Genomic DNA, 27,523 nt, shown 5'->3' on the forward strand with positions numbered 1-27,523 from the left:
TGTGTTTGCATATATAATATGCAATAACGTTGGCTATTTCTGGTCTTCGCATATGGTGATGTGCTTTCAAATGCCTTTATGAATACCACAATATAAAACCTAATATTGTGTGGGGGAGGTGCACCAGTAATAATATAGCAATATCTCTCAAAAAATAAAATGTAACAAATATATATACAATGTGCAATATGTGCAAATTATAATAAGATATATATGTGAATAGTATATACGTGATGAAATAGATATGTGAGTAGTATATACGTGATAGACAATTGACAATATAATGAAATATTTTTTTTTTTATAATATTAAAATATATGTTTTAGCAGATACGAACAAACAACAAAATAAGATAAAAGTCTAAACTGTGGTGATAAAAGTCGTTATGGATCCATGACACGATAGATGGCAGCAGGTAGCACTCTTGAAGCAAAACGAAGATCAACAATAATGTCCTCACCTATGAGTAAAGGATTAAACTTGTCCTGATAGGCCACTCACCCCTTTATATGGATCCTGAACAGCAGAGACCGATATCTCTGATGAAGCGCATGTGCTCATGCGCGAAACGCGTAAGTTTGGAGCTTACCTTGCATCCAGAAAGCCTACTCTGCAATAAACCTATTTTCTGATACCTGGACTCAGCTTTCCTTCTTCCTCATCTTGTATGCATCCGGCGGCAGGAGGATCCGCCGTCAGCTGAGTCCTACGATTGAAACGGCACACTGCACCACTTGAGTCTTCAAAGGGTACTCACTCTTCAGCCCCGCTGTCGTCATCATACAGACGTCTGGATTCTAACCCCACAGGGACCCGTAGAGCCGCACAAGACTAGAGCGACGCGCTCACACCACCAACGAGAGGAGAGTCTCTTGCCAGTGAGGTCATCAAGACCCGACACGCACAGACGCCGAGTACGGGCGAACAAGCGGACACACTGAGGGAGAGCAGATGACCTAGGGACCACATAGGAGGATCTACTCCAGGTCGCAGGCACACCTTGTCTCCATTAACCTCAAGAATCTCACACTAGCAATCCGGCTCCATAATCGGGTCCCTCCCAGGAACGACTTCCTTCACGAACAGCTATTCAAGCGGCCTAGGACAGAGACTGTCATCAGTGAGTACCCCTCTTTGTATTTGCATACATATTTGCACTGTGCACGATGTCGGTGATCCTGACTATCTAATGATACACCTTAAAGAACTCAGACTTTCCATCTAACACAAACTAAGATCTGAGATCACATAGATCTAAGGGGTACAACATATGGAGTTGCTTTAACACCTACCCCCCTTGTGAACCTGAGTCCACATACTGGCTAAACACCTATGAACAGTGTATCTCCATCAAAGAGGAATTTTCCTCGTTTAACAACATTGATCTTATTAGAACTGTTTCATCGTCATTGACTTTCTTTGCAATATCACAAGCGGTTTGGCTACTTACAATTTCATTAATCACTGAGCAGGAGTCCTAAATTAGCCGAATGTATTTTACAAACTAAACCATTACCAACCTTAGATATTTAAGTCTTAGACTAATAAGGGCAGGACACTGCCACTCTGTCAACTACTTTTTCAGCTACTTTTTTAGCTGCTATTTGCTATTTACAGCTTTATTGCATATACTAACTTTATGTACTGGTACAACAATTAAGTATTAGACCAGCACAAACAGCATTACACATTTTTCTAACTACTGCACATCTGAAGCATAAATAGCACCTATACACTAGTACCCAGACTGCTAACAATATCCCAAGTACATTGTGCCAACTTCACTTTAAGAAACTGGTTCTCTCTGATCCCTACCTAGGATCTTTATCCCCTTTAAAGTTTCTTAAAATTAAGAATAGGCTTTCTATACACACATTGTTTTGTATTAGCACATTAAGCTTATCTAAGCTATTAGACATATTAGCTTACCATTATGGCAGAAAGTAACACTCTCACAGGAGTAGTAGACACAGACCGAAGAAAACTCATAATGAGTACAGCACTAAAAGGTAACTCCACTAGAACAGATGAACCATTGGAGAGGGATCTAACTAACATTTTCTCTAACCTAGAAAACATTAAATACAAAGAAAGCAATCTTTGGTGGGATATAGAGTTCTTAGAACTCTATATCAACGAAAGAAAAGTCCCTAGGGGGCTTAGGATGAAGAAATATCCATCCTTTGCTCGACACAATCAAAGCTTCATGGATGAATGGAATAATAATTTGACCAACTGCTCCATCATCTTGATGAAGCAGCTGCTCAAACATAAGAAAGAAGAGAGGGATCTCCTATTAACACATATAGAAGAGACCTTAGAGTCTCTTAAACCATTTGAACAGACTAAGAAATATATAGATTACAAAACACAATTGGACTCAACCATTGTAAGTTCTGTGTTCTTCTTGTAAATCAGAATTAAATCGTCTATAAACCTACCGTATATAACTACTTTGTCCTCGAGGGCCAGTCCACCCCCAAAAAGATAAAGATGTTCGAAGTACCCCATATACAAGTTTGCATATGAGGGGGCAAACATATACACCTGCAGGCAATTTCCTCACCTATGAGTAAAGGATTAAACTTGTCCTGATAGGCCACTCACCCCTTTATATGGATCCTGAACAGCAGAGACCGATATCTCTGATGAAGCGCATGTGCTCATGCGCGAAACGCGTAAGATTGGAGCTTACCTTGCATTCAGAAAGCCTACTCTGCAATAAACCTATTTTCTGATACCTGGACTCAGCTTTCCTTCTTCCTCATCTTGTCTAAAAGATAAGATGAAAGGAGGTGCCTAATAGTTTGATAACGTAGAGAACAAAGTGAGTTTGATAAAGGACCAGCAGGGTACTCACAAATAGACATGTGCGGTTCGATTCGTTCCGATTTGTTTCGGACGAATTTGTTAAATTCGGAGATTCGGATCGATTCAAATTTCTGAATTACGGTAGTACCGAATCTACCGAATAAATCCGAATTAGTTCGGATTTATTCGTTACATTCGGATGGCCATGGATTACACTAGTATTGTACAGTATATTAGGTTATATCACTCTGCTATGGGTTACACCTAATATACAGTACATAATACTAGTCTAATACACAGCACATCCCACCTAACAAATACCAAATTTCCGAATCAAACCGAATCCAGCAGAATTTATTCGAATCCGAATTCGAATTGATCTGAACTGAAATTCGAAAACATCCGAATCGAACCGAAACAAATTTTTCCGCCGTGCACAAGTCTACTCACAAACATCCTTGCACATTCAGTGCAATAAAACGCAAGCCGAGGCTTCAGAGTTCTATTTTTTACCGAACCCTGCTCTGCCTTGCTATATTTGGGAGATTTGCCTGGCTGCCTGAACTACGTGGACCTATCGTAGGTCCTTCCTGATTGGCTGGTTCCCTTTCTCTGTCTGAGACGTCTACAGTGACAATTCCTGCCATAACCTTATGTTTCAGCTGGCCTGTTTAAGTCAGCCGAGCGGCTCTGAAGCCTCAGCTTGCGTTTTATTGCACTGGATGTGCAAGCATGTTTGTGAGTACCCTGCTGTTCCTTTACAGTATATCACACTCACTTTGTTCTCTGCGTTATCACACTATTAGGCGCCTCCTTTAATTTTGTCTTTTAGGACATTATTGTTGATCAAATGCTTTAATGATTGATTGATTGATTGATTGTTGCTGCTCAACTTTACCTTCACAGCTTTTTTCTGTTGTCTTTTCGCTGTCTGGGTTTTTTTTGCCATACATTATTCAAAGATTTCTTATGCCGCTGTTTAAGGTGCTGGAACAGGTTTGTTGTGTTACTTCGTTTTGCTGCAACACTCATTCCACAAATATTGCAGATTACTTGCTTCTGTGTCACATCATCTTTTCTGAATCCAAAAATATTCCCAAACAACTGATGTTGAATTTTTCTTTGGCACCAACAAGTCATCATCATCATTATTGTTGGACACGGACATCTCTTTAGAACTCATCTTTATTTTTATCTACCGCGCACACTACCAGCTTGCACAAAAAATGAGTAGATTTATACTACCACACACACTGCCTGTATCAGTAGGGTGGCACAATGAGAGACAAGAGACCACAGGCTTGCACTTGAATAGAAAGACAACAATTGAATTGGCTTGATGATGCAGTTAGCTGTTAGCTTTACTCTGATGATGCTAGTATAGCTTCTTCAAGTTGCAGAGATGACTCAGCAGAAGAAGAGACCACAGACTTGTACTTGAATATAAAGAAGACAACAATGGGCTGCTTGATGATGCAGTCACCTGGATTGAAGAGACCACAGGCTTGCTGCACTTGAATATAAAGATGACAACAATGGGCTTGATGATGCAGTCACCTTAATTGAGAGACTAGAGAACACAGGCTTAGACCTGAAATTAATTAAATATAAAGAAGACAACAATGGGCTTGCTCATCATCATGTTTATTTGACTGACTGAGGCAACACTGGTTTCACTGGAGGAGACTGACCTTGTAGTTGTAGAATACACTGGCTTTGGATGACTGACCTTGCTGTTGTAGAAGACACTGGCTTTGGATGACCGACCTTGCTGTTGTGGAAGACACTGGCTGAATGGCTGACCTTGCTGTTGTAGAAGACACATGCTTGCAGTGCACTTTCAGGATGACTTTGCTGTTGTAGAAGACACAGGCTGTAGAATGTGGATGGCCTTGCTATTGTAGAAGAAGAAACAGGCTGCAGGATGTGGATGACCTTGCTGTTGTAGAAGAAGAAACAGGTTGTGGGATGTGGATGACCTTGCTGTTGTAGAAGAAGAAACAGGCTGCAGGATGTGGATGACCTTGCTGTTGTAGAAGAAACAGGCTTGCAGTGAACTTGCAGGATGACTTTGCTGTTGTAGAAGACACAGGCTGCAGGATGTGGATGAGCTTGCTATTGTAGAAGAAGAAACAGACTGCAGGATGTGGATGGCCTTGCTGTTGTAGAAGAAGAAACAGGCTGTGGGATGTGGATGACCTTGCTGTTGTAGAAGAAGAAACAGGCTCCAGGATGTTGATGACCTTGCTGTTGGAGAAGAAGAATCAGGCAGCAGGATGTTGATGACCTTGCTGTTGTAGAAGAAACAGGCTGCAATCTGGAACTACAGGTGTTGGCTGACTTTGATGAACTTGATACTAGGAGACGACACACAGGCAGTCTTTGCTGTTGGTTGAACATAAAAGAGTTATAGAATAAAGTGGTGGGAGGGAGGAAAAAATAGACATAGAATGGTAGGGGAGTCAGGGGAGACAAGTTCTACTTTTTAGAAAGACAACAAACACAGCACACAGAAACAGTAATGGACTGGGAGGGACAGCCTAAAAAGTAAAAAACACTTTTTTTCTTCATTAAATTAATTTATTAAAAGCAATAGAGCATGCTATTTTAAACAACATTCACATTGAATTGACTTATATTAGCTTAGCTATTTTCTTATTTCTTAAACACAATTGGTTAGGCGTACTCAGAGCTGCTATTTTGTGCCTGCACATGCACAGGTTAATAGGGCATTGCACACATGACACAGTGAATGCATTGCACATTTAAGCCTCATGCTATTTTGGATATTTTGCCTCCCTAAAATGCATTAATGAATTTTTATTGTTGCAGCACTAGCCTAGCAGCAATGATAAAGAAAACAAACTGACTTGCATTGATTGCAGCTTACAATAAAAAAGGATAAAATATTTATTTTATTGCAAACAAATATTTTAAAATCTGACTTGCATTGCAGCAGCATCCATCCACCATAAAGAATGACAAAATAAAAAATGTATTTAACTAAATTTACTTTTTTGGGAACAGCAGAGATACTTTTTGGTATTAATTAGAAAAAATATATTTGTGGTATGGTACACTACTGGACTGCAAACTGGTATAGGTAATGGTAAGTGTAATTAAAAAACACTTAGAGGAAAAAAATACTAAACTTAAGATATTGTTGTGCACTGCACCACTGTGTATGATGATTGATGATCTACACTCAACTTAATTATATATTAAATATATAATAATTATCATATATCTAAGTATCTATCTCTATATCATCATCTATCATCTATCTAGTATTTATTTATATTATTAACAATATATTATTTACTATTCGAACATCCTACAAGCAACTTACTGAACATATATAATTAAAATATATTTTAAAATTGACCCAGACAGGGAATGTAATCAATGCTATGCGTCACAGAAGTTAATAAAAGAAAAAGGCACTTTAAAGTTTTTGTACACTACTCACTCTTGCGGTTTTTAAATCGAGGTTTTAAATTGCATATGCAATTAATCGTGCAGTCCTAATATATATATATCCCTTATTGATTGCACACAACAGTTAGCGCTGCACTCATAATGTAGCTTTGAATCAGCACAGAGTGGCATCTATTTATCAAGCTGTCAACCGCAAATACGCTGGAATTCCGCAGTGTATTTGTGGCGAGCCTGATTCGCCTTAGTTATCAAAGCCTACAGACTGGCAAAAGTAGAATTTAGTGACGTAACATACGATCCGCCGGACTCAGTCCGACACAGATCGATGCTTACGTCACTCCAGATGATCCGAATGCAAGTTCGGCACAATCTGACTACTTTTACTAGTTATCAAATAACTAGCAGGTACGCTCTGCACTTTTCCGGCCCAGCGTACCTGGTTTTCAATCCGCCGCGCTGGAGGTGGCGGATGCCATAGGAATCAATGGGAGTCTGAAAGCAGCGAAAGCTAATGTTCGCTGCTGCCCGATATCCCATTGATTCCTATGGTAATGTCTACACCTAACACCCTAACATGTACCCCGAGTCTAAACACCCCTAATCTGCCCCCCCTACACCACTGCCACCTACATTATACTTATTAACCCCTAAAGCGCATCTCCCGGAGCCCACCGCCACTAAATAAAGTGTTTAACCCCTAAACCGCAGCACCCGGAGCCCACCTCCACCTACATTATATTTATTAACCCCTAATCTGCCCCCTACATTACATTTATTAACCCCTAATCTGCCCCCGCTACACCGCCGCCACTATATTACATTTATTAACCCCTAAACCTAAGTCTAACCCTAACACCCCCTAACTTAAATATAATTTAAATAAATCTAAATAAATTATTCCTATTTAAAACTAAATACTTACCTATAAAATAAACCCTAAGATGGCTACAATATAACTAATAGTTACATTGTAGCTAGCTTAGGGTTTATTTTTATTTTACAGGCAACTTTGTATTTATTTTAACTAGGTACAATAGTTATTAAATAGTTATTAACTATTTAATAACTACCTAGATAAAATAAATACAAACGTACCTGTAAAATAAAACCTAACCTAAGTTACAATTACACTATAATTAAATTAAAGGGACACTGTACCCAAATTTTTTCTTTTGTGATTCAGATAGAGCATGCAATTTTAAGCAACTTTCTAATTTACTTCTATTATCAATTTTTCTTCATTCTCTTGATATCTTTATTTGAAAAAGAAGGCATCTAAGCTGAGGAGCCAGCAAATTTGTGGTTCAGAACCATGGACAGCAATTGTTTATTGGTGCTGCCCAATCAGCAAGGACAACCCAGGTTGTTCACCAAAAATGGGCCGGCATCTAAACTTAAATTCTTGCTTTTCAAATAAACATACCAAGAGAATGAAGAAAATTTGATAATAGGAGTATATTAGAAAGTTGCTTCAAATTGCATGCTCTAGCTGAATCACAAAAGAAAAAATTTGGGTACAGTGTCCCTTTAATTACCTACATTAACTACAATTAAATAAAATTATCTAAAGTACAAAAAAAACCCCACTAAATTACAGAAAATAATAAAATAATTACAATATTTTTAAACTAATTACACCTAATCTAATCCCCCTAACAAAATAAAAAAGCCCCCCAAAATAAAAAAGCCCTACCCTACATTAAATTACAAATAGCCCTTAAAAGGGCTTTTTGCGGGGCATTGCCCCAAAGTAATCAGCGCTTTTACCTGAAAATAAAAGTACAATACCCCCCCAACATTAAAACCCACACACCCAACCCTACTCTAAAACCCACCCAATCCCCCCTTAAAAGAAACTAATAGGGGGGCGGAGCTAACTGTGGAGCTGAATGGACGTGTATCATAAGAGCTCCAGCTAAATTATGCTAAAAAAGTAACCTTAGTGCCCATTCAAGCTCATATTTGACTTCAAAAGGGGGAACTCTGGATGCCCTTGAAACCTGCACAACCCAGCTCCAAACAGGGAATGATAGATAGACGGTTTCTCACTTTCAAGGAGCATGTTTTGCTGTGGAGACGTCTGAGAACGGCCATCTTTCTTCTTTAGCCTACGCAGCAATTAAAAGTGCAGAATGAACCCAGCTAAAGTCTAACCTACTGTATCCTGCACTAGGATAATTACTCATCCAGAAGTGGGAGTTAATGAGACAATCTCATTGAAATAAGAGACCCGCCACAACCATGGAGGTGCAGAACCTCGAAGCAACTCTGACTCGGCTGCTAGAGGATCATTTCGCAAAGCTCCACCGACTGATCAGGGTAAGCTTTACTGAACAACATGTCTTGTCAGAGCAGGAGCGGGCCGACCTCATTGTTCCCCAACAGAGCATGGGGCAAACCACCGAGAGAGCCTTACTAGCAGATGGGGGAACGGAAGATGCTCTGATTCAGCGATCTAATGTGGCCACAGCTGAGCGCACAACCATGTCCCGGCAGCCAACTATAGGGAAAGTGAGTGAACCTGCGACTATGGAGGCTATGTGTCTTGAAGTGGGGGACAGGCAGCCCCTGAGAGAGGTTATCATCGCAAAGTTCTTACCGGCTATGGAAAATCACACAGGACTGCTGAACACTGATGTTAGCTTTGCCACAAATGTAAGTAAAGGGGCCCCAGGGCGGGGTGAAGCAGAGACGGTCTTTCTGGTTCCATCTGTGACAACGGCCTCAATTCCTATAACATGTCCAGTCATGGAATATCGCAACAACCTCAGTGATCGAGATCTAATGGCCCAATTTCTGAAGCCTGTGTTAGAGGGCCTTGCAGGCAGTACATTTCAGCCTTTTCGATCCCGGTGGCGGTGTGAGTCAAGTATTGCCCCGACATCCTTTTGACAGCTGAGGTACTTACTGCTTAAACTTCCTACTCCCGATAAAGACCTATGTGTCTGATTCATGAGGCAATCGTCGGGGGTTATATTAATATGCCTTATTAGAAGTTGGACATTTCTAAACCCAGCTGTTTTTACATTGACCGCACTGCAGTCTACTCTTTATGTTTTGTATAGCCTTACTTGTTGCTCTGAAGACCTATTTTAGAGCCCAGTCTGGATAATCTATATATGCAAGAGAAGAAAAATGCTTTGGCTATAATATAGGAATATGCCCTATCTGAGGGAGACTAGGCAGGAATCAAGCCTTTAATGTTTGTATTAATACTAGTAAGTCCTGGTTTTATATAAGGGGTCATTTGTCTTATGCACTATGTTTTAGCCAGAGGATGTAGCCCCCGCTACCTAGACATTTAGTGTTAAAATATATGACAATCATATTTCAGTGGTCTGTCTCCCTGGCTACATAACGGGTACTGCCCAATAAGGAGCTTATACTGGCTCATAGATATTAGTAGCATAACGTTATTGTGCACTTCATACAGATTGTTATTGTATATATGTTACCTGCATAATTACTGTAAGCATACTTCATGTTTATTGCTGCTCACAACCCTTATCCCAATGCTGTCTCACTATGCCATTATTTGTTACGGGAACTTTCCTTAAGTTCCTATGTCGATACCATTAGCTCAGGTTCATTCCTATTGTGTTACATTTTTAATATGCTAGTGTTAACATGTTCTATGTTCTGGCTCACCATACTAAGCGCCCCAAAAATAGGTGTTTCAAGCGCATAATAATACAGTCTGGGTCACCCCATTTTTCTTGTAGGTGGCATCCCAGGGAGCATGATATAGTCCCACCTAGGGTCAGCCCTGATAGTATTATTGTGGGACCTTGATGTTGCTCTATCTTGTAGTTTGCTTTGCCTATGCAGTTTGCCGTTGGCTATTTCCAATATAGGTTGCGGACATCTTATCTGTTTATCCTTCCCGTGGGTTAGGGGAGAGCCCTGGGGGAGATGTTTTCGTAAATTTGTGAAATTGATGTCATGGCAGCGATATTATAATTCTACCAACTGTGGGTCATAAGCACGACACTTTTAATGATAATTGTCATATCATCCTTATGAGTCTGTCCGCTCTGGGGGTGAGAGGGGGCCCTCAGTGGGGACGAGTATATTTCTAGCAGTGTCGTAACCTAAGTATCATTATTACACTTAGCCCAAGATAACAATTACATGATGTTTGTTTCTCCTTCTGGGCCAGTGGCCAGGGCCCTGAGGGAGTCCTTGTAAAGGAAGCATAACCCACGAACATACAAACGTTTTGTTAATTATCACGAGATCCCTAAGTTGCATACGGCAGCTGAACTTTGTACTACAAACACATCCACTCAAGACTGATCTTAGCTTAAACTATGCAATCTAGAGAGGCTATACAGCTAAGCCCCATAGTACGGTAGAAGGGCTCTCAGCCTTGCAGGATGCCCAGGTTTTTTGTTATGCGTTTTAGTTTTAAAGAAAGTTATGGAAATTATTTTATGCCTAGAACAAGCAACACCTATCTTTACCTCTTATACTCTGTTCAGCCTAACAACCCTTATGTTTATAGACATGAGATACCCAGCATTAGCCCACCTCCTCCCCCCCCTAAAGCAGAACCCACTCCAGGGTTCAAACTAGGCGGACTACTTTCGCCTCAATCTTTCTTATTTTATAAAATATGCGTTCTCACAGAATTGAATTTTATTGCTTATTCATTGGGTATGGAACTACGATTTATATAAAGTTGTTTTCCTGTGTGTTTAATGTACGTTATTCCTCCCTGGATATATTTGTATGAACTTCATGTTTACAGATACTTGAGCAGGGGTCCTGCGCGTCCCCAATTGTTACCTTTTTCTTTTAAATCAAATAAAAACTATTAAACTTAAAAAAAAAAAAAAAAAAAAGAAACTAATACTAACCCCTTGAAGATCACCTTACCTTGAGAGGTCTTTACCCAACCGGGCTGAAGTCCTCAACGAAGCCGGGCGAAGTGGTCCTCCAGACCGGCAGAAGTCTTCATCCAAGCCGGGCAGAAGAGGTCCTCCAGACGTCTTCATCCAGACGGCATCTTCATCCATCCGGCGCGGAGTGGCTCCATCTTCAAGACATCCGACGAGGAGCATCCTTCCTGGCCGACGACTACCCGACGAATGAAGGTTCCTTTAAGTGACGTCATCCAAGATGGTGTCTCTTCAATTCCAATTGGCTGATAGAATTCTATCAGCCAATCGGAATTAAGGTAGGAAAAATCCTATTGGTTGATGCAATCAGCCAATAGGATTGAAGTTCAATCCTATTGGCTGATCCAATCAGCCAATAGGATTGAGCTTGCATTCTATTGGCTGTTCCAATCATATTGTAATTATTTTATTATTTTCTGTAATTTAGTGTTTTGTTTTTTTGTACTTTAGATAATTTTATTTAATTTTATTTAATTGTAGTTAATGTAGGTAATTAATTTAATTATAGTGTAGTGTTAGGTGTAATTGTAACTTAGGCTAGGTTTTATTTTACAGGTACTTTTATATTTATTTTAACTAGGTAGTTATTAAATAGTTAATAACTATTTAATAACTATTGTACCTATTTAAAATAAATACAAAGTTGCCTGTAAAATAAAATAACCCTAAGCTAGATACAATGTAACTATTAGTTATATTGTAGCTAGCTTAGGGTTTATTTTATAGGTAAGTATTTAGTTTTAAATAGGAATTATTTAGTTAATGCTAGGAATATTTATTTAGATTTATTTAAATTATATTTAAGTTAGGAGGGGTTAGGGTTAGACTTAGGTTTAGGGGTTAATAAATTTAATATAGTGGCGGTGGTGTAGGGGGGCAGATTAGGGGTTAATAAATATACTGTAGGTGGCGGCGGTGTAGGGGGGCATATTAGGGGTTAATAAATATAATGTAGGTGGCGGAGGTGTAGGGGCGGCAGATTAGGGGTTAATAAATATAATGTAGGTGGCGGCGGTGTAGGGGGGGCAGATTAGGGGTTAATAAATATAATGTAGGTGAAGGGGGTGTAGGGGGGCAGATTAGGGATTAATAAATATAATGTAGGTGGCGGCGGTGTAGGGAGGGCAGATTAGGGGTTAATAAATATAATGTAGGTGGCGGCGGTGTAGGGGGGCAGATTAGGGGTTAATAAATATAATGTAGGTGGCGGTGGTATGGGGGGGCAGATTAGGGGTTAATAAATATAATGTAGGTGGCGGTGGTATGGGGGGGCAGATTAGGGGTTAATAAATATAATGTAGGTGGCGGTGGTGTAGGGGGGCAGATTAGGGGTTAATACATATAATGTAGGTGGCGGTGAGGTCCGTGAGCGGTGGTTTAGGGGTTAATAAGTATATTTAGTTGCGGTGGGCTCCGGGACCGGCGGTTTAGGGGTTAATAACTTTATTTAGTTGCGGTGGGGTCCGGGAGCGGCGGTTTAGGGGTTAATACATTTATTAGAGTTGCGGTGGGCTCTGGGAGCAGCGGTATAGTGGGTAAACAGTATAGTATAGTGTGGTCGTTTAGTGACAGGGTACCAATAAAGCTGCGAAAAAACCGAAGAGCAGCGAGATCAATGACTGTTAGTTAACAACTCATCGCACCGTACTTGGTGCGCGGCTTTTTGACAGATATTTTGGTAATTTTGGAGAACGTATTCAGGTCCGCTGCAGCGATGTTAGGCGATCTTAGGCAAGCGTATTGGTGCTGTTGAATGCAGGTAAGTTGACAGCTTGATAAATAGATGCCAGTGGCTTAATCTGATCCCACAAAAGTCAAAGTAGTGATTCATAAGTAATGAGGAGCTAAACTTCATTAGACATTATTAACAATAACATAAATAAATAATTGAAGAAAATAAATATTACCACGAGATTATAAAGATTATTTATATTATAATATTCACTCGCAGTACAAAAAATTCACATGTAAACAGAACTGCCACTAGACAGCCGCCACAATAACTATGTCTAGTTGTAGGAACTGATGCTGGTCCGCCTACAATAAATGTCCCCTGCATTTCTGACTGAGGCAAAAAAAACTGCACATGTGCAATTTGTAATGCTAACTGAAAAATATGAAACGTGCACTACTAAACTGTCACACAAGAAAACCACTAACTGGACAAGAAGAAAGCTGTGGGCGGAGCTTGCCGGCATTTTCATTTGCAAACAAACGATTATTTAAAAGTTTCATGTACTTCTTACAAGCTTATAGATGTACAGAGCTTGATAGATAGGCCCCAACGTAGTAATTTTATAGTATTTTGTTTGATACATGGTGCAGCATTAGATGTTATTTATTTCAGGGAAAATTGCACAATATTGTGAGCTTACACTTTATAAGAGGTATGGAAGAAACCTCATAAGCACAATTTCCTTCTTTGTCTTCTTTGATTTGTTGGAGGAGGGGGGGAAGCAGTCATTCCCTTTTATTGGATAAACAATAATTAACTAGATCATGATTTAAAAGGTCCCATCCTGTTCAACTGCATAATTAATTACTTATGTAAATGCATGGTCTTGTGTTAAATGTGATCCCAGAGAGACTTTTAGTCTGAGTTCCCTTGCGATGGTTTACCAGTAATAAGTTAATATGGTCTTTTTGTGACTTTACAGTGCCCTTCCCAATAAAATGCTGGCTCTCTATTATTAGACTTGGTGACCACAGGAAATATCCCTCCCTACTAGTTACGCTCCTTTATAACAACTTTATAATCTTAACAAGATCTACACTTTATCAAATCAGCTAGTTTTTGGAATTAGTTGTATATACAATGCCTTGCAAAAGTATTCATTATGGCATTTTTCGTGTTTTGTTGCCTCACAACCTGGAATTAACATGGATTGTTTGAGGATTTGCATCATTTAATTTACAGAACATGCCCACAACTTTGAAGATGTTTTTTTTTTATTATTGTGAAGCAAACAACAAATAGGACAAAATAACAGAAAAAGTCAATGTGCATAACTACTCACCCCCCTAAAGTCAATACTTTGTAGAGCCACCTTTTGCGGCAATCACACCTCCAAGTCGCTTTGGATAAGTCTCTATGAGCTTGCCACATCTTACCACTAGGATTTTTGCCCATTCCTCTTTGCAAAACTGCTCCAGCTTCTTCAAGTTGGATGCTTTGCGCTTGTGAACAGCAATCTTTAAGTCTGACCATAGATTTTCTATTGGATTTAAGTCTGGGCTTTGACTAGGCCATTCCAACACATTTACATGTTTCCCCTTAAACCACTCAAGTGTTGCTTTAGCAGTGTGTTTGGGGTCATTTTCCTGCTGGAAGGTGAACCTCCGTCCTAGCCTCAAATCACGCACAGAGTGGTACAGGTTTTGCTCAAGAATATCCCTGTATTTAGCACCATCCATCTTTCCCTCAACTCTGACCAGTTTCCCAGTCCCGGGTGCTGAAAAACATCCCCACAGCATGATGCTGCCACCACCATGTTTCACTGTGGGGATGGTGTTCTTTGGGTGATTTGATGTGTTGGGTTTGTGCCAGACATAGCATTTTCTTTGATGGCCAAAAAGTTCAATTTTAGTCTCATCAGACCAGAGCACCTTCCTCCATACATTCCGGGAGTCTCCCACATGCCTTTTCGCAAACTCAAAACATGCCATTTTGTTTTTTGCTGAAAGTAATGGCTTTCTTCTGGCCACTCTGCCATAAAGCCCAACTCTATGGAGCGTACAGCTTATTGTCGTCCTATGTACAGATACTCCAGCCCCTGCTGTGGAACTCTGCAGCTCCTCCAGGGTTACCCTAGGTCTCTGTGCTGCCTCTCTGATTAATGCCCTCCTTGCCCGGTCCGTGAGTTTTGGTGGGCGGACGTCTCTTGGCAGGTTTGCTGTTGTGCCATGTTGTTTCCATTTGGTTATGATAGATTTGATGGTGCTCCTGGGGATCATCAAAGATTTGGATATTTTTTTATAACCTAACCCTGACTTGTACTTCTCAACAACATTGTCCCTTACTTGTTTGGAGAGTTCCTTGGTCTTCATGGCAGTGTTTGGTTAGTGGTGCCTCTTGCTTAGGTGTTGCAGCCTCTGGGGCCTTTAAAAAAAAGGTGTGTATATGTAATGACAGATCATGTGACACTTAGATTGCACACAGGTGGACATCAATTCACTAATTATCGCCTAGAATACGAGTTTTGCCTTAGCCTTAAAAAGCAGCGTTGAGAGGTCCCAACGCTGCTTTTTAACGCCTGCTGGTATTACGAGTCTGGCAGGTACAGGTGTACCGCTCACTTTTTTTCCGCGACTCGAACATACCACATATCCACTTACGTCAATTGCGTATCCCATATTTTCAATGGGATTTTCCTAACACCGCTATTACGAATCTTGGAAAAACTGAGCAGTACAGCCTCTCCTGTCAAGACTGTTACCGCATTTAAATTCAGTAGTTAAGAGTTTTATGGGCTAACGCCGTAACATAAATCTCTTAACTAAAGTGCTAAAAAGTACACTAACACCCATAAACTACCTATTAACCCCTAAACCGAGCCCCCCCCCCCACATCGCAAACACTTAAATAAATTTTTTAACCCCTAATCTGCCGACCGGACATCGCTGCCACTTTAATAAATATATTAACCACTAAACCGCTGCACTCCCGCCTCGCAAACACTAGTTCAATTTTATTAACCCCTAATCTGCCATCCCTAACATCGCCGACACAACCCACATTTATTAACCCCTAATCTGCCGCCCCCAACGTCGCTGACACTATACTAAATTTATTAACCCCTAAACCTAAGTCTAACCCTAACCCCCCCTAACTTAAATATAATTTAAATAAATCTAAATAAAATTACAATTATTAACTAAATTATTCCTATTTAAAACTAAATACTTACCTATAAAATAAACCCTAGGATAGCTACAATATAACTAATAGTTACAATGTAGCTAGCTTAGGGTTTATTTTTATTTTAGAGGCAACTTTGTATTTATTTTAACTAGGTACAATAGTTATTAAATAGTTAACTATTTAATAGCTACCTAGTTAAAATAAATACAAATTGACCTCTAAAACTAAACCTAAAAACTAACGCCTAGATTTAGAGTTTGGCGGTAGCCGTCAAAACCAGCGTTAGAGGCTCCTAACGCTGGTTTTTACCGCCCGCTGGTATTTTGAGTCAGTCAGGAAAGGGTCTAATGCTCACTTTCCAGCTGCGACTTTTCCATACCGTAGATCCCCTTACGTCAATTGCGCATCCTATCTTTTCAATGGGATCTTTCTAACGCTGGTATTTAGAGTCGTGGCTGAAGTGAGCGTTAGAAATCTAACGACAAAACTCCAGCCGCAGAAAAAAGTCAGGAGTTAAGAGCTTTCTGGGCTAACGCCGGTTCATAAAGCTCTTAACTACTGTGCTCTAAAGTACACTAACACCCATAAACTACCTATGTACCCCTAAACCGAGGTCCCCCCACATCGCCGCCACTCTATTAAAATTTTTTAACCCCTAATCTGCCGACCGCACACCGCCGCCACCTACGTTATCCCTATGTACCCCTAATCTGCTGCCCCTAACACCGCCGACCCCTATATTATATTTATTAACCCCTAATATGCCGCCCCCAACGTCGCCTCCACCTACCTACAATTATTAACCCCTAATCTGCCGACCAGACCTCACCGCTACTATAATAAATATATTAACCCCTAATCTGCCTCACTCCCGCCTCAATAACCCTATAATAAATAGTATTAACCCCTAATCTGCCCTCCCTAACATCGCCGACACCTAACTTCAAGTATTAACCCCTAATCTGCCGACCGGACCTCACCGCTACTCTAATAAATTTATTAACCCCTAAAGCTAACCCTAACCCTAACACCCCCCTAAGTTAAATATAATTTAAATCTAACGAAATAAATTAACTCTTATTAAATAAATTATTCCTGTTTAAAGCTAAATACTTACCTGTAAAATAAACCCTAATATAGCTACAATATAAATTATAATTATATTGTAGCTATTTTAGGGTTTATATTTATTTTACAGGCAACTTTGTATTTATTTTAACCAGGTACAATAGCTATTAAATAGTTAAGAACTATTTAATAGCTACCTAGTTAAAATAATTACAAAATTACCTGTAAAATAAATCCTAACCTAAGTTACAATTAAACCTAACACTACACTATCAATAAATTAATTAAATAAAATACCTACAATTATCTACAATTAAACCTAACACTACACTATCAATAAATAAATTAAATAAAATACCTACAAATAAATACAATTAAATAAACTAACTAAAGTACAAAAAATAAAAAAAGCTAAGTTACAAAAAATAAAAAAACTAATTACAAACATAATAAAAATATTACAACAATTTTAAGCTAATTACACCTACTCTAAGCCCCCTAATAAAATAACAAAGCCCCCCAAAATAAAAAAATGCCCTACCCTATTCTAAAATTAAAATAGAAAAGCTCTTTTACCTTACCAGCCCTTAAAAGGGCCTTTTGCGGGGCATACCCCAAAGAATTCAGCTCTTTTGCCTGTAAAAAAAAACATACAATACCCCCCCCAACATTACAACCCACCACCCACATACCCCTAATCTAACCCAAACCCCCCTTAAATAAACCTAACACTAAGCCCCTGAAGATCTTCCTACCTTGTCTTCACCATGCCAGGTATCACCGATCGCTCCAGGCTCCGAAATCTTCATCCAAGCCCAAGCGGGGGCTGGAGATCCATCATCCGGCTGAAGTCTTCTATCAAGCGACGGCTGAAGAGGTCCAGAAGAGGCTCCAAAGTCTTCATGCTATCCGGGCAGAAGAGTAGATCCGGCTCCATGACAAGCGGCTCCATGTTGAAGACCTCCGGCGCGGATCCATCCTCTTCTTGCGAAGTCCTAAGTCCGAATAAAGGTTCCTTTAAATGACGTCATCCAAGATGGCGTCCCTCGAATTCCGATTGGCTGATAGGATTCTATCAGCCAATCGGAATTAAGGTAGGGAAAATCTGATTGGCTGATTGAATCAGCCAATCAGATTGAGCTCGCATCCTAATGGCTGTTCCGATCAGCCAATAGAATGTGAGCTCAATCTGATTGGCTGATTGGATCAGCCAATCGGATTGAACTTGAATCTGATTGGCTGATTCCATCAGCCAATCAGATTTTTCCTACCTTAATTCCGATTGGCTGATAGAATCCTATCAGCCAATCGGAATTCGAGGGACGCCATCTTGGATGACGTCATTTAAAGGAACCTTCATTCGGACTTAGGACGTCGCAAGAAGAGGATGGATCCGCACCGGAGGTCTTCAACATGGAGCCGCTTGTCACCGCTTGGAAGAAGATGGTTGCCGGTCCGGATCTACTCTTCTGCCCGGATAGCATGAAGACTTTGGAGCCTCTTCTGGACCTCTTCAACCGTCGCTTGATAGAAGACTTCAGCCGGATGATGGATCTCCAGCCCCCGCTTGGGCTTGGATGAAGATTTCGGAGCCTGGAGCGATCAGTGATACCTGGCATGGTGAAGACAAGGTAGGAAGATCTTCAGGGGCTTAGTGTTAGGTTTATTTAAGGGGGGTTTGGGTTAGATTAGGGGTATGTGGGTGGTGGGTTGTAATGTTGGGGGGGGTATTGTATGTTTTTTTTTACAGGCAAAAGAGCTGAATTCTTTGGGGTATGCCCCGCAAAAGGCCCTTTTAAGGGCTGGTAAGGTAAAAGAGCTTTTCTATTTTAATTTTAGAATAGGGTAGGGCATTTTTTTATTTTGGGGGGCTTTGTTATTTTATTAGGGGGGTTAGAGTAGGTGTAATTAGCTTAAAATTGTTGTAATATTTTTATTATGTTTGTAATTAATTTTTTTATTGTAACTTAGCTTTTTTTATTTTTTGTACTTTAGTTAGTTTATTTAATTGTATTTATTTGTAGGTATTGTATTTAATTTATTTATTGATAGTGTAGTGTTAGGTTTAATTGTAGATAATTGTAGGTATTTTATTTAATTAATTTATTGCTAGTGTAGTGTTAGGTTTAATTGTAACTTAGGTTAGGATTTATTTTACAGGTAATTTTGTAATTATTTTAACTAGGTAGCTATTAAATAGTTCTTAACTATTTAATAGCTATTGTACCTGGTTAAAATAAATACAAAGTTGCCTGTAAAATAAATATAAATCCTAAAATAGCTACAATATAATTATTATTTATATTGTAGCTACATTAGGGTTTATTTTACAGGTAAGTATTTAGCTTTAAATAGGAATAATTTATTTAATAAGAGTTAATTTATTTTGTTCGATTTAAATTATATTTAACTTAGGGGGGTGTTAGGGTTAGGGTTAGACTTAGCTTTAGGGGTTAAAAAATTTATTAGAGTAGCGGTGAGGTCCGGTCGGCAGATTAGGGGTTAATACTTGAAGTTAGGTGTCGGCGATGTTAGGGAGGGCAGATTAGGGGTTAATACTATTTATTATAGGGTTAGTGAGGCGGATTAGGGGTTAATACATTTATTATAGTAGCGGTGAGGTCCGGTCAGCAGATTAGGGGTTAATAATTGTAGGTAGGTGGAGGCGACGTTGTGGGGGGCAGATTAGGGGTTAATACATATAATATAGGTGTCGGTGGTGTTATGGGCAGCAGATTAGGGGTACATAGGGATAATGTAGGTTGCGGCGGTGTACGGAGTGGCAGATTAGGGGTTAATAATAATATGCAGGGGTCAGCGATAGCGGGGGCGGCAGATTAGAGGTTAATAAGTGTAAGGTTAGGGGTGTTTAGACTCGGGGTATATGTTAGGGTGTAACGCTGCTTTTTTGCAGGTGTTAGGTTTTTTTTCAGCTCAAACTGCCCCATTGTTTCCTATGGGGGAATCGTGCACGAGCACGTTTTTGAAGCTGGCCGCGTCCATAAGCACCCCTGGTATTGAGAGTTGCAGTGGCGGTAAATTATGCTCTACGCTCCTTTTTTGGAGCCTAACACACTGAAAACGCAGCCTTTCTGTGAACTCTAAATACCAGCGGTATTTAAAAGGTGCGGGGGAAAAAAAGCATACGTTAGCTACGCTGGTTGTTACCGACAAAACTCTAAATCTAGCCGTAAGTTACAATTACACCTAACACTACACTATAATTAAATTAATTACCTAAATTAACTACAATTAATTACACTTAAATTAAATAAACTAAAGTACGGAAAAAAAAAACTAAATTACAGAAAATAATAAAATAATTACAAGTTTTTTAAACTAATTACACCTAATCTAATCCCCCTAATAAAATAAAAAAGCCCCCCAAAATAAAAAAAATCCCTACCCTATACTAAATTACAAATAGCCCTTAAAAGGGCCTTTTGCGGGGTATTGCCCCAAAGTAATCAGCCAATAGGCTTGAGCTTGCATTCTATTGGCTGTTTCAATCAGCCAATAGGATTGAACTTCAATCCTATTGGCTGATTGGATCAGCCAATAGGATTTTTTCTACCTTAATTCCGATTGGCTGATAGAATTCTATCAGCCAAACGGAATTGAAGGGATGCCATATTGGATGATGTCACTTAAAGGTACAGTCATTTAGTCATCGGATATCGTTGGAAGAGGATGCTCCGCGTCGGATGTCTTGAAGATGGACCCGCTCCGCTCCAGATGGATGAAGATAGAAGATGCCGGCTGGATGAAGACTTCTTCCTGTCTGGAGGACCTCTTCTGCCCGGATAGGATGAAGACTTCTGCCTGTCTGGAGGACCACTTCTGCCCGGTTGGGTTAAGACGTCTCAAGGTAGGGTGATCTTCAGAGGGTTAGTGTTAGGTTTTATTAAGGGGGGATTGGGTGGGTTTTAGAGTAGGGTTGGGGGGGTATTGTATTTTCTTTTACAGGTAAGAGCTGATTACTTTGAGGCAATGCCCTGCAAAAAGCCCTTTACTTTAGTTTATTTAATGGTAGTTAATTTAGGTAATTAATTTAATTATAGTGTAGTGTTAGGTGTAATTGAAACTTAGGTTAGGTTTTATTTTACAGGTAAATTTGTACTTATTTTAGCTAGGTAGTTATTAAATAGTTAATAACTATTTAGTAACTATTGTACCTAGTTAAAATAAATACAAAGTTGCAAGTAAAATAAAAATAAACCCTAAGCTAGCTACAATGTAACTATTAGTTATATTGTAACTATCTTAGGGTTTATTTTACAGGTAAGTATTTAGTTTTAAATAGAAATAATGTAGTTAATTATAGTAATTTTATTTAGATTTATTTAAATTATATTTAAGTTAGGGGGGTTAGGTTTAGGGTTAGACTTAGATTTAGGGGTTAATAACTTTATTATAGTGGCGGCGATGTTGGGGCGGCAGATTAGGGGTTAATAATTGTAGGTAGGTTGCGGCGACATTGGGGGTGGCAGATTAGGGGTTAATAACTATAATGTAGGTGTCGGCGATGTTGGGGGCGACAGATTAGGGGTTCATAAGTATAATGTAGGTGGCGGCGTTGTCCAGAGCGGCAGATTAGGGGTTCATAAGATTATGCAGGTGGCGACAATGTCAGGGGCGGCAGATTAGGGGTTAATGACTGTAAGATTAGGGGTGTTTAGATTCAGGGTTCATGTTAGGGTGCTAGGTGTAGACATAAAAAGTATTTCCCCATAGGAATCAATGGGGCTGCATTCGGAGCTGAATGCTGCTTTTTTGCAGGTGTTAGGTTTTTTTTCAGCCGGATCTGCCCCATTGATTCCTATGGGGAAATTGTGCACAAGCACGTTTAGCCAGCTCGCCGGGTTTGTAAAAACCCGTAATACCAGCATTGTTTGAAGGTGAGCGGTGAGCAGAAACTGCTCGTTAGCACCACAAGCCTTACCGACAAAAACTTGTAATCTAGCCATATGTGACTTCTGAAGGTAGTTGGTTGCACAAGAGCTTTTTATGGGCTTCATAACAAAGGGGGTGAATACATACGCACATGCCAATTTTCTGTTTTCTATTTCTGAAAAATATATTTTTTCTCATTTCACTTCACCAACTTAGACTATTGTGTTCTGATACAGCACATAAAATTCAGATTAATAAAACATTGAATTGAAGGCTGTAATATAACAAAATAGGTAAAAAGTCAAGGGGTTGAATACTTTTGCAAGGCATTGTATGTGTGTGTATATATATATATATATATATATATATATACACACACACATACACATTTCCTGAATTACATTATTTCATATTTTATTATTAATATTCAGCTTGCCAAATTATTGTATAAATGTATTCTGAACTGGCAGTTGTCTTTATATCCTGTACATATGAGACAAGTGAATTAAGCTGTATTCCAGAATATAGAGTGTGTAACCCAGGAAAAAATATATACTGAAATGGGTTAAGATCTGTACAATGGAGCTGAAGAATATCCTTGTTCACTGACTTTAAGAAGCTAGACACAAAACTCAAAGCCTTAAACCTTTTTTTGGTTGCAAGAACATTCCCAGTCTTCCTGTTCACAAGTGGCTTCTTACTTGGGTAGTAATGTGAAGAACTAATAACTTTGCCTTTTACCACCTTATATGTGACTCCCCTTATTAACCCCTTTCATTCTTAGTGCTGTTGATTCATGATGGACATTACTGATTTTCTTCTTCACTTATTTAATTAAATGTTCCTCTAATGTAATAAAACATATTTCTAGATACAAGTGCGGAATCTTGCTGCATTTTTTCAGACTTACATCTAATGACATCCTTCTGGACAGAGGAAGTTTACAACTTTGATAAGTGTGAATGCTAGAACTATTCTGACCATGTTGTGTGGCAGCGTCACTGAGGCAGATCCTAGTTAAAAAAGGGAATATATATCATTTTCCAAGTATGATACCCTTATCTCAGAAAGAACAGAGGATACAAGCATGTCTCTGCAACAAGACTTCTGAAGTTCCTTCAAAAAGTCAGTCATCTTTTCTTTCAGCAAGAACAAAGAGGCAGCACCCGGAACTTCACAGGACGCGATAATTAAAAGCAAAACGTTTAATAGGCACAAATGAAAAAGATGCACATCGTACACATCACAAATAAAGGTCGGTCAAACATGTTTCGTGGATTACATATTGTACTTTGTCAGTGACCCAAGTTTTTCTTTTAGGCAATAAATGGAGTTTTATGCCACTGGAGCTTCGTCTTAATAATTTAATTCACAAGCCTAAAAATTGTGCAATCCAGAATTAAAAGAGGTGGTAAGCTTACCACCAAGGCAAGTCACAATGATGTTGCAAATACCCAAATGTTTTTAGTAAAATACAAGACCATGCCCAGTGTTCCATGTTTTGTAAAACTATTCCCAGCTAGATCCCGCCTACCAAGGTCAGTCCAGCCTCGAAATGTAGCCACCAATCAGCAAGCTTTACCCAGGGTGCTGAACTAAAAATGGGCCGGCTTCTAAGCTTACATTCCTGCTTTTTCAAATAAACATACCAAGAGAACTAAGAGAATTTGATAATAGGAGTAAATTAGAAAGTTGCTTAAAATTGCATGCTCTATATGAACAATGAAAGAAAAAAATAGGTTTAATATCCCTTTAATCTTACAATCATATATAATGCATATTGATGTGATGATATATGAGAGACTATCAATAGTATAGTGTTATATTATTTTTTGTACCTTAAATCACCAAAAATAATATTGATGATCTTGCTGGATCATTTTCTTTCTTTCTTTTGTACAGTATTACATTTATTGAAGTGACTGTATTTGTATGATTGTATAATTAAAATTTTCAATAAAAAAATATATATATATATATATATATATATATTTAAAAAGAAACTGTTTGGATTTTAATAGTTTGAAAACATATGCATTTATGGGGTTGAAAAATGTAAATTTTAAGATATAAAAGTGAGGAGTGCTAGTTGTAGTCAAGTCCCTGTGACCAATTATGGAAGGTTTTTGATAAATTTTCCATGAGGTGAAAAAGAATCACAAACCATATCCCATATACATCCCTCTGACTAGCACTGTTCTCTGAAGGGAAATCGGGCCTCAATATAGACTGAAAACCCCACTCTCTAAGGAATTAAATGCACATCTTCATTCTTCGACCTCCTCCAGCGGAGGCAAAGTACAAACTGAGGTATGTGTGAAGTGGGAGGGTTTTATAGGGCTCTTGGGGTTTGGGAATATTTGTTTCCTCCTAGTGGTAAGGAATACTAATTCCGAGGAGTAATGGAGTATGGGCTCTCACCATCTGTATGAAAGAAAAGAATAAAGATGATTTATATCAAAATATATAGTAATAATTTGTGAAAATGCTATACCTTTCTATTTACATAAATCTAAAAAGAATCTCATAACCTGAGATTTAATATTGGCTATAATAAACTTTAAGACTTCTAATAAACATTTTTCACATAGTTCTTTTTGAATGTTTTAATTTAAAATTAAACACTTATTTCTTACTGTGTTTCTTTGAAATTAAATTGTGGGTAATATGATGTGTATGGTTTATTTTATTTGGAACATACCATTCTGAAATCAGTATTGTAAATGAAATATCCTCTCTCTAAATAACCCAGTGCATTTGTAAGTCATATAAAATACCATGTGGTTGTCTCTATAAATTAGATTCCTTCATATTTCTGTTTCAAGGCCAAGTCTTGTGTAGATGGTTTAAATGCAGTTTTATTTAGCAATTCCTTTTATGTTCTGGCTTACATGTTAATAACTCAGATCAGCTTCATGTAATCCATCTGTGTTGAATAGCAGATACATTCTCATGTGTAGTATTTTTTTTTATAGAGGCTTCTTTAATAAACAAACTAATTCAAAATTTTAGTCTTTGCTTTGATATAGTGGTGGAAACTTTAAAGGTACACAAAACCCAAACAATTTCTTTAAGATTTAGGAGTCTGACACCAGCGCACATGAAATGCGCCAGGTGAATGCATGTGCTGCTAATATACAGTATCAACTAGAAATGTGATTTGATTGGTATTTGGCATTAGAAATGGATGCCAAATATGAAAAGGCAGTGGCAGTTGGCTCTTTTCAGTTGCTGTGTGTCAGGGTTGCCAAATCAGCCATGTTAACTGTTAAATCTAGATATTTGTGCGTTGCACTTTGACACTAATAAATCCAGCACCATAAAGAGCAGAATGCATTTGCCTGTGGCCATATCCAGCATTAATTTCTATAAAGAAATGCTGAATTTGAATTTATGCACATGCCTAGTATCAACACTAAAGCAGCCTTTGACCTGGTTCATAGTAAAATAATTGTACATACCTTGCATATGTGTATATATAAAACACACAAATATATATATATACATATATACTATGATAAACAAAATAGACCTTGGCTAATCTTAAAGGACCATTAAACTTGATATTTCAACAATGCATACAATGTTTCATTGTTGCAAGTGAAACATTATTGCAATATACATACATTATTTATTTTTTTGTAACCTTTTGATGTAAAATACATTTAAAATTCTGTTTGTTTCACTTTCTCCCAGGGAGGCTTGGGTTAATACTTTTAGGAAATTTATGTGAGCTTTTGTTTACTTTTCCCTCCCTCCCTAAGCTTCTGTGGTGTCACCTGCTTTTAAAAGGTGGATTATCAGTTTTGCATCAACAATCCCAAATCATTATTTTCAATAGTAATCAAGTTTAATCAGTGCTAAACCACCTTAAAGGGATAGTAAATATCAAAAATGAAAATGTTATTGTTTAAAAAGATAGATGTCATTTAATTACCATTCCCCAGTTTTGCATAACCATCACTATTATAGAAATATAGTTTTTACGTCTGTAATTACCTTGTATCTATGCTTCTGCAGACTACCTCCTTATCTCAGATCTTTTGACAGACTTGCATTTCAGGCAGTTATTGCTGACTCTTAAAAAACTTCACATGCATGAGCACAGTGTTATCTATATGAAACACATGAACTAACGCCCTCTAGCTGTGAAAAATGTCAAATGCATTAAAATTAGAGGCGGCCTTCAAGGGCTTAGACATTAGCATATGAGCCGACCTAGTATTAGCCTTCAACTAAGAATAACAAGAGAACAAAGCAAATGTGATGATAAAAGTAAATTCGAAAGTTGTTTAAAATGACATGCCCTATCTGAATCATGAAAGTTCAATTTGGATTTTACTATCCCTTTAAGGGAATGCAATAGTGCAGGCTACCCACAGTTTGTGCTATATCTGAATATTAGTTTGTGATTGGCTAGCAGGGGTTCTTTTGTTCTGGGGGACAGGGAAATCAGTGAAAAGAATAAACATAAAACAATATACTCATTTGACAAAATAAAACTGCAGTTTTCATTGCAACATTATTCTTATATATGAAGGTTTATAATCATGTAGTTTACAATTTGTGTTTAGTGTCCCTTTAATTAAAACCACACAATTATTTTAACCATACAACCACCAGTTTGTGTTTCCTCTGTGGATTTCACAATCCCATTGTTATTCACAATACTTAATGTAAGCTATTAGCCCCATCTAGTGGTAGTTTGTAAAAATGCAATTAGGTGAGCTATGTTTGATAATAGGAAAGAGTACAGTATCTGAAAAAGAAGCAAATTACGTAGTTTCAGTTTACAGCCATTCACAGTCTGATGTCCACATACAAATACATTAATACATACAACAAACTTTCACAGCATGGGAATAGTACAAAATGCTAGAGCTCATATTCCATATGTTTGCCAACCCTTCCGTATTTCCAGGGATCTTCCGTATTTGCTCAAACTTTTAAACAGTCTCCCAACACGTAAAATCTAAATTTCAGACATTTAATATTTTTCTCTTGTATGCTTATTTAGTTAATAATAATTTTTGATGTATCTGACAGTTTAATGTCTACTCCCACTGTGTCTTCAATGAGAAATAGAATAAGTTAAGTAAACTTTGTGAATGAAGATGATTTGTATTACGGATTTTGTTTTACCAAACCATATTAAATTGTAAAATAAAGTGTATTTTTTTTCCTTTCAGGAACTACTGTATAATTTGTCAATTTCCTATGTGAAATTTGTCGATTACTTAGTCTCCCTTATTTTCTTCAAAATGTTGGCAACCATTCCATGTTTGTTTTTTCAGTCAGATATGGCGTGAAGGGTTCCATATAGGGAATGTCTGTACTCTCTTGTACTGCTCACTCTTAGCCCAGTGATAAAAGGATCGCCAGGTCTGTTGAGAAATGCTCATTTCAGTGTCGCCAGTCTAACAAAGGTCCTGCCAGGAGAAATGTTATAAAAAAAGTGATCTGACACTTGCTGTACAGACAAGTGATATTGATGTGCCTTCAATAACAAACTATTGGGGTCGCTGCCTTTAAATATCACCAGTGAGTAGGG

The sequence above is a fragment of the Bombina bombina genome, chromosome 2, assembly GCF_027579735.1.
Source record: "Bombina bombina isolate aBomBom1 chromosome 2, aBomBom1.pri, whole genome shotgun sequence".
Classification (NCBI taxonomy): Eukaryota; Metazoa; Chordata; class Amphibia; order Anura; family Bombinatoridae; genus Bombina; species Bombina bombina.